The sequence below is a fragment of the Bison bison genome, unplaced genomic scaffold (assembly GCF_000754665.1).
Source record: "Bison bison bison isolate TAMUID 2011002044 unplaced genomic scaffold, Bison_UMD1.0 scf7180017864035, whole genome shotgun sequence".
Classification (NCBI taxonomy): domain Eukaryota; kingdom Metazoa; phylum Chordata; class Mammalia; order Artiodactyla; family Bovidae; genus Bison; species Bison bison.
Genome location: NW_011494607.1, coordinates 9,960,793 through 9,970,205, shown reverse-complemented (window position 1 = coordinate 9,970,205; position 9,413 = coordinate 9,960,793).

The following is a 9,413-nucleotide window of genomic DNA, read 5'->3' as shown; positions in this document are numbered from 1 at the left end:
TGAGGAAAAACTTTAAGGAGGGAATGAAATCTTACATGAGATTTGAAACACAATAAAGTCTGAATAAATTGAAAGAAGATAAAGAGAACTTCAGGCAGAAGGTACAGGGTGTCAGGAAACCACAGAGACCAACAGATTGGGAAGTAGGCTGGGAAAATATCATAGAGGGCTTTGAATTGCACACTAAAGAATGCTCTGGATTTTTAAACACTTGAACACTAAATTCTGCCAGATTGTTTGAGTCCCTGGTGATAATATTCAAATTTAGTGCAGGAAGTTGGGACATCTTTCCAGGGTGACAAGAGCCCTTACAATAAAGTAGATTGCAAGGCCTCTCAAAAATCCAATTTGTAGCACTGTAATTCTACAGTACCAGGCTCTCCAGGAGTAGCCAGTAAATTAAAGAAGTGCTAGACATTTCACTAAACTCGGTGTGGTATTTAGATCATTTGCAGTTCATTTTTGGCATGGCCTAGAGGTGGAGACACTTCCCATATAAATCTCTGCCCAGCCGCCGCGTGCACAATGGTTAGAGTGACACACCAGCTGTGTGACACAGTCATCTGTCATTCCTGAACACAGACAAGATGTCATCCGCTCTGTAAATAAGTCTATTTATTTCCCTGTTGATGGAGGTTACCGCATTCAAACAATGTGCCTTCAGCAACAAATTCCGGTGGCTGAGGGTGGGAAGACAGAATCAACTTGGGGTTGGCGTTATTTGTTTGAATCCATGGTGTGATGTGCAGGTAAACTGGCTCAGGGGGAGAGGAGGAAAGCCTTGATCGTTAGTAGTGTTTGCTGATTTCTGTGGTGTACATATATTAATACCATGGCCAATTCCAGGCTAGCAATCTGACATCACTAACCTTGAGATTGGGCAAAAATGTGCAAAATCAACTCTCGCAGACCGAGTGAGTTAGCTCCACCACAGTGCTGGTAGGTGTTAGATCAAGGAGGAAATGATATGAGGCAGCCAAGTAGAAATGGCCTAGAAATTAGGATGATAATTAGGCTAAGGGAGAGGAGAGACATAGATGCAGGAATCAATAGCTCTTCCCAGAAGTATTGAAAACCCTTGGAAAGGTAATCCTAGGGGAAGAGAAGACGAAAGAGGTGACCAAAGATGTGCAATTATGGTCACCTGTCTCCCAGGTGAGGCAGTTTCTTAAATTCCCTGACCACTTTGTTGAGAAAAAGCATTTTACCCTCCCAAAGTCCACCTTAATATTTTCTAAAGAACTTAGGAAGGACTTCCCTGGTGGTCCAGTTCAGAATCTGCCTTGCAATGCAGGGGATGTGAGTTCGATCCCTGGTCCAGGAAATAAGATCCCACATGCCGCAGGGCAGCAAAGAGGCTGTGTGCTGAAACTAAGACCCAACACAGACAAATAAATAAATATTTTTATAAAGAACTTGGACAAATAAATTGTATCTGTTAAAATTTCTGAGGCTAAGATGTAATTTCATACAAGAAATGAGGCATATGCATAGCTTCCATTTTTTATTCTAGCCATCAAATGTTTTCCCCATGACTGGGAGAGATGTCCCATTTCTCTGTACTGAATAGGTCAATAGCACAAATAAATTTGTTCTGTAGAATTTCTGATGCATGGTGTGACAGTCTTATGTAGTTGTTTGCTAATTGCCTTGTTCACAAGCCTGAGTGTGGTAAAATATTTTATTCAGCCATAAAAATAATGACATTAAAAATTAAATTAATAATGATTAAAATTAAGTATTAACCATTCAATTAAATTTAAAAATAAATCCAGGGACTTTTAATTCTCCTTACGGAGAAAAACAAACTGAGTTAATAAGCTTGACAAATATTTAATAAATATTTAACGTCATAGCCACATCCTACATGAAGAAGAAAAAAGTTAAAATTTGATATCAAAGGTTATAAAACTGTCTTACGGCTGAGCTCTTACAACACCCTTGAGTTAAACTAGGATGCTGACGGAGAGTAAGCTTGTGTTTTCAATCAAAAAGAAGGCATATAAATGGGAGCCAGTATTCGTGCTGATTTTCAAGAAACCGATGAGGTCTAATCAGTTTCTCACAGAAAACAAGGGATTTGAGTGCTGGCAAGTTCTTAAGCTCTGTGCCATGCTCTCCTCAAACACAAACGTGTGAGCACACACAGACACAAGGACAGCTGCAGCTGAGCCTACAAAGGTAGGGCCTGGAGAAGGGATGCTGCTTTGCAACCAATGCAGCTTCCCGCCTTGAGCTGGAAGATCGCCGCATGCTTATTCTGCCACCTTGTGTGATGCACACATATTACAAGACAAAACATCTTCAGACACTTGTTCTATTAGCCCTTATGATGTTGGCTTTCTTCCTTGAAAAAAAAAAAAAAAAAGAACGGTCCTATTTCAAGGGTTACCACCACCAAATCATTTGTGCAACTGAAGAGCAGTGATTTGACTCCCCAGATGTCCTTATCTTAGGAGTATTAATCAGTGAAGCTAGGGCAGAGAGGCTGGCCCACGTAAAAACACAAAAAGATAGGTTTATAAAGATGTGGGAATGGAGGACTTTTCTGGTGGCTAAGATTCTGAGCTCCCAATGCAGTGGCTCCAGGTTCGAACCCTGGTCAGGGAACAAGATCCCACATGCCACAGTTGAAGATCCTGCATGCTGCAAGGAAGATCAAAAATCCCTTATGCCACAACTGTGACTCGGCACTGCCAAATAAATTAATTGGAAAAAAAAAAAGATGTGGACATGCTGTTTCTGGGCTCAGCTGACTCTTGGTCCTGGGAACCCCCTGGTGGAAATAAGGTGGAGCACAGGGGACCATGATGCTTATTTGGAGTCCCCAGGAGAGTCATGGGTGGGTAACCATCCCACTCACCACATCCACCACCATGCAGGCATTGAGGCCAGCTCCCACACTGCAACCTCACTGTACCTGCATCTATGCTTAGTAACAGCAGCAGGGACTTGGAACCAGATATTCCAAATGACTTCCTGACCCCTCTGACTCAACATAGGAGGATCTACCCACCAAAACTGAGCTGCACTTGGAATTGAGAGACATTATGAACTGTGGAGCCTGCCTAACAGGGACGAGGTTACGTCTTCCAGACCATGCATCCTGGACAAACCTTTACTGAGAGTAGGCCAGCGGTCTTCAGGCTGGACATGAAATCTTGTCATTCTTGTCTGTTTGGGCAAGGCAGCTGAATCATATATACTTTGGTTCCAAAACGAGTGTCAAATTTGATTCCTGGCACTACTGAAATGCTAACCCTATCTTAAATACAGCCACACAGGAGTAATGTTATTTATATCTTAAGTGCATGTGTGCTAAGTCGGTTCAGTCGTGTCTGACTCTTTGTGACCCTCCAGACTGAAGCCCTCCAGGCTCCTCTGTCAATGGGATTCTCCAGGCAAGAATACTGGAGTGGGTTGCCATGCCCTCCTCCAGGGGAATCTTCCTGACCTAGGAATCAAACCTGCATCTCTTATGTCTTCTGCACTGGCAGGCGCGTTCTTTACCACTAGTACCACCTGGGAAGCCTGTCTCAATACTTGGAAAATATTATCACTTTGAATAATATTGTTCTCCCTTCCAAGTGATTTATTTTCTGATAAAATTACTCTTTTGATTCTCACAACCATCTCTGAAATCCCATAAGTTGTCAAAAATGGTTTGCAATGACTTAATTAGAAGTGTTGTAAACATGCACAGAAAACATTTCTCCAGAGGAACTGTGCACCCAGGGGAGCCAGCTCTGGCACCTGTCAGTCCTGGGTCTGAATCCCACCTCTGACTCTTCAACAGACTTCTCTGATTTCAGTGTAAAAAAGACATAATATTAGCTATGTTGACAAAGTTTCCTGGAATATTGGCAGTACTATATTAGAGCACATGGAAGAAGCACACCGCTCAGTCATGTCCAACTCTTTGCGACCCCATGGACTGTAGCCCCCCAGGCTCCTCTGTCCATGGAATTCTTCAGGCAAGAGTACTGGAATGGGTTTCCATTCCCTTCTCCGGGGGATCTTGCCAACCCAGGGATCAAACCTGGGTTTCCTGCATTGCAGGCAGGTTCTTTACTGACTGAGCCACCCACATAGTAGGTGGCTGCTCCTAATTCTATAATAGCATTCAAGTGTGGTCAAAAGAGAATTGCAGGAAGAGAGAGGGAGACCTGAAATATATTATGCCTGACACTTAACGATGCTGATATGCTTAAATCTTATACATTGATATTACTGAGAAAATAAAGGGTGTTTTCCTTCTAATCTTATCATTTATTGACAAGGATTTAACAGGGATGGTATGCTGTGTTATGTTGTGCTATATAGTACAATGAAGTTCATCAATGGAATGTCTACTCAAAATTAACTGTGACATCACTGAAAGCACTATGGTGATTTACTGGATATTTACATGATCATATTACCAGAGCTGTCTGCAGCAGAAGATCTCAAGTTGCTTTATGTGAGGAAAAGATGAGGCTGCTGCCCAACCTGATAAATTCTATCCTTCAGAGTAATCCTACCAAACACAGGAGCAAAAGGCTGTAGAAAGAGATTTTATTAAGAGAAAGCAGCAATGAGCCATCAACCTTATTTGCACAGGATCACATTCTGCCTCTACCCTTAGGACTGGGTCACTCAAGCTCTCAAACCAGGACCCACTTCAGATTGGGGGAGAGAGGGACCTTTTCTGACTCTTCTAAGGAACTGACAGAACTTCTGGGTTACACAACAGTCATTAATCTTCACCCCCAAGTAAAAATGCCCTTCTCCAGGTTTTTTTTTTAATTGGAGGATAATTGCTTTACAATATTGTGTTGGTTTCTGCCATACAACAGCATGAATCAGCCACAAGTATACGGAGAGTCTGCCATTCGTCTCTGAGCAGGAAATCCAGAGGTGAGGTGAGAGTTGTCTACTCCCTCTGCCCTTTGGGACCTTCTCCCTCAAGGACAAGAACCAAGATGTGTTCTCTGTAGCCCAAACTCAGCACAGAGCCACATGCATAGTAAAGGACTGCTCACATTTATTGCTTGTATGATCGAATGAGCAAACTCTTAAGTTAGACACAAAGATTTCCAATCATTATCAAGGGTTAAACTTTTCTGTTCAGGAGAGTATTATTTTGCTTAATCTTCCAGAATGACATCTAGCAATCTTTTCAAACAGTTTCTGCCACCTGCTTCTATATTTGTTATCATCCATCTCTTTTCTGTCAGAAATCTTTGTGTTATATTTAACTGAGATCCTAAAAGAAATTTAACATCCCCTGATCAGCATCTTTTAATTAGCATATTGAGCTTCCCTGAATATAAGAGTAAATTTCAGTATTCATCAAAGCTACTAATACTGACAGTTGAAAAACACTAGAACATTAAAACAATTGACGCAAACAGAAATAAATTTTTAGAGAATCCTTACAAGATAGGAAAACAATAAATAATGACCAGGAAAAACTATTCCCATTTGTTTCAGAAATGTCTGTATCTTCATGCAAAATAATTTTTTAGAAACCCATGATCTTTCAATAATATACATCTACTAATTTGGTAAAGCATACAATGACATGCGGAGGGCTGAGAACACTGCCTAACACACAGCAAGTAAGAGAACGTGTTATTATTTACAAAAGGTTTTTCCAACTCAAAAATATTTAAGGAGATGATGAGACTTTTAAAATAGCATTAGCAGGATTAAGAGCTAGATTCATTTGATAATTGAAGAATCCTAATCTGTTTTGCCTTAAAAAATGTAATTTAATTGGTGTTTCTGTTACGACAAGCAGACAACTAACCTGATCTCCATCCCTATGGAAAAGTGAAACCAGAAGAAAAAAAATAGGTTTATATTTTAAGGATTTGTACAAAATAAGGAAAAGAACATTATCAATATAAAGATAAATGAACACTAAAACAGGCTACCTACAATGACTGGAAGATCTGTTTCTAAGGATGTTTAATGAGGGTCTCAATGAGCTAAACTGAAAGTCTCTCCTCTTGAGGACATAGAATTGATGACTATGGAGAACCCTTCCTAACTCTTGAAGTTTAAGAAATGTTGTGATTGGCATGTAACGAAGCAAAAAGACCCCCAAAAGAATCTTAATTCTCTACAAGAGAGAAAAAAATATATAATCTGAGCATTAAAAAAAAAAATCACACGTAGAGGCAATAGAGATTCAGAGGAATCCCACAAACACCTGGACAGCCCTAAATGTACTTGTTCTGTCTGGCTTCTAGGAGCACCATCTTTACTGCACCATTTCCGCCTTCCTTTTGTCTATCTCACTATTGTAAGCAAGAAAACAGATCAAAGTATAGAAAAGTTCTTTTCAGGTGCTTGACAGAGCATGAGTCTGTGTATTTCAAATGATACCTGTCACAGGAATAAAGCATGCCAAAACACTGGCTGTACATGATCGTGCTTCCAAGCCTGAGAATAATAACCCCCAGATTAGGACTAAGCCAGCCAGAAAGCCAAGAAGATGGATTCTGAGCAGCTCTTGTTATTGGAAAAGAAAAGACTTTTTTTTCAGATTTACAGTCAAGACCAGTGGTTTGAGACCATTCAGGACTTGTCAAGCTGAACAATATCCCTTCATGTTATATTGGAACAAAGGTTCTGCGTGTTGTTTACGCAGTTCTAGAATGGTGCTTTCAAAGTGCAGACTGGGAACAACAGGATCAAAATTGCTTGGGAATTTGTTAGAAATACAAATTCTTGGGACTAATCCTGATCTGCCAGTCCAGAAATTCTGGAAATGGAGGCTAACAGTAACTGTTTTAACAAGTCTTCTCAATGATCTTAATGGCAGCTGAAGGTTGAGAGGGCTTCCCTGGTGGTTAAGACAGTAAAGAATCTGCCTGCAATGCAGGACACCTGGATTTGATCCCTGGGTCGGGAAGATCCCCTGGAGAAGGGAATGGCAGTCCACTCCAGAATTCTTGCTGGGAGAGTTCCACAGACAGAGGAACCTTCTAGGGTAATGGCACTGAAGTGTTTCTGAAATCATGTTAGTCCTCATCCTGAGCCAGAAGAATCATAGGATGAAAATTTACTCATTCGAACTCATTATAATAGAACACTCGTTCAGAAATTAGATGTCATGAGGAACCAAAGGAAGCAATTGAAATGGTTGAAAGGCTGAATTGGATAATAGTCCTCTGTGACTGAATTATAGTTCCAAAAAAAAGACACAAAGAATTGTGACATAATTTGCAATTAATATGTGATGCTTTTCTTACGAATTACGAGCTTCCACATGTTACAGCTGATGTATAACTAGGTGACATCATTGTGAAGTAAACCCTGAGATTAAACAAATGACCTGCTGAAAACTGAAACTGTTTCTGGAACAGAAAAGACACTGTGGTCTAAATCTGAGCTGTGTGCTCATATTAGTTCCACAATGGATGCAGAAGTTCACTAGCTGAATAGGAAACTGAATATATGTTGTGTCAAATATGGCCATTGAGTCTGGGTGATATCCTGATCACTGCCCTATTCATAAAAAAAGCTGTCTGTTTGTTGAATCAAATACTGACACTAAAAACAAAAGATATGTTATGGAAACACACAGAGGAAAATAGAACATACTCTCTGACCACAACATACTAAAAACTAAATAATGATATGCTTAAATGAAAACTTCATTCACCAGAGGGAAAAATAGAACCATCTTCTGGAAAACAATTGGGTCAAGGAGGAAATCAATCTGTATAAATAAACGTAATTTTCTATATGTTTATTACTATAGAATTAAAAGGCTATATTTGGCGTGGTCTGAAGTAAAATACACTAGAAGATATACATAAAATTTACTTGGGAGTGTTGCTAGGAAACAACGTTTTGAAATAAACTATTTCCTTCAGAGTAGCTGAATCTGAAGAACAATGAAAAGACAGGAGAGATATTCTTCTCTTGGTCAGAGAAAACAAACAGCTTGTAAACATAAATCTCAAAAACAGTACATGAGGTTGACTCTCTGAGCCGTAGGCGCTGAGTCTCCAGGTATGACTGCTCATAGTCACACCCTGCGCAAAGTGGAAGAGGTGTTTCCAGTGTTTATTCTGAGTGCCTTCAGCTTTCCCAATCCAGTCTCCAAACTTGGGGCCACTTGTTCTCCTGGACTGCAACTTGCTTTGGTTCTTTTCATAGATTTGAGACAGAAACTACAGAATACTGTACCCAGAATTACAGACCAGTCCGTGTTTCCTCACCTTTAATCTCCCGGCCGTAACACCAAGGTCTTTCCCAGTATTGTCTATTATATGCTTTCAACCCTCTGTCAGCGGTGGGATACTCTGATGATCTGAACATACTGGACTCAGAAGCCATTCAGACTGATTTGACTGTGGGCACCAATACAGAGAGGTTTTTGCCTGTAGCTTCAGCTAAGGCTCGGAGGGACATGCTGCTGCTGCTAAGTCACTTCAGTTGTGTCCAACTCTGTGCGACCCCATAGATGGCAGCCCACCAGGCTCCCCCGTTCATGGGCTTCTCCAGGCAAGCACACTGAGGCAATGATCTGGAGGCAGTTCTAGTGAGGAGTAGAGTAAGACAGGTGTGTTCTGACTCCTCTGAGGAGAGAAAACTTTTTCCCTCAGTCCTCTGACTGTATCTACAAGCTAACAGATATTGTAGTCTATAGTGACATGGAGTTATAACCTTTTTAAAAATCTTAAATTGAATACAGAGGGAGACGTTTTTCTCTAACTTACTTACAGAGGTATTTGTATGGCAGGAACAAGCGGGCAGAACTTCAAGAGAAGAATACTTTAACCTAGCGGTTCAGACTACAGCCTCTGGAGCCAGACCTACTGGGGTCAAGTCCTGGCTCTCACTAGCCTCCCTGTGCCTTAGTTTCCCCATCTGTGAAGGGGATGGTTAATACCTATTGCACAAGGTTCATTTGAGATTAATTGGACTAATATTCACAAAATGCTTAAAATGATGCTTGTCATGCAGGTGCTAAGGCATATCAGTCATGTCCGACTCTTTACAACCCCATGGACTATAGACTGCCAGGATTCTTTGTCCATGGGATTCTCCAGGCAAGAATACTGGAATGGGTTGCCATTCCCTCCTCCAGAGGATCATCCCTACCCAGGGATCAAACTAGTGTCTCTTGGGTATACTGCCTTGGCAGGCAGGTTCTTTACACTACCGCCAACTGGGAAGCCCAAAATGATCCTTGTGTGCTGTGCTTAGTCATTTAGTTTTGTTCGACTCTTTTCAACCCATGGACTGTAACCTGCCAGGCTCCTCTATCCATGGAATTCCCCAGGCAAGAATACTGGAATGGGTTGTCATTCCCTTCTCCAAGGGATCTTCCCAACTCAGGAATTGAACCCAGGTCTTCTGCATTGCAGGCAGATTCTTTACTATCTGAGCCACCAGGGAAGCCCCCCAAAATG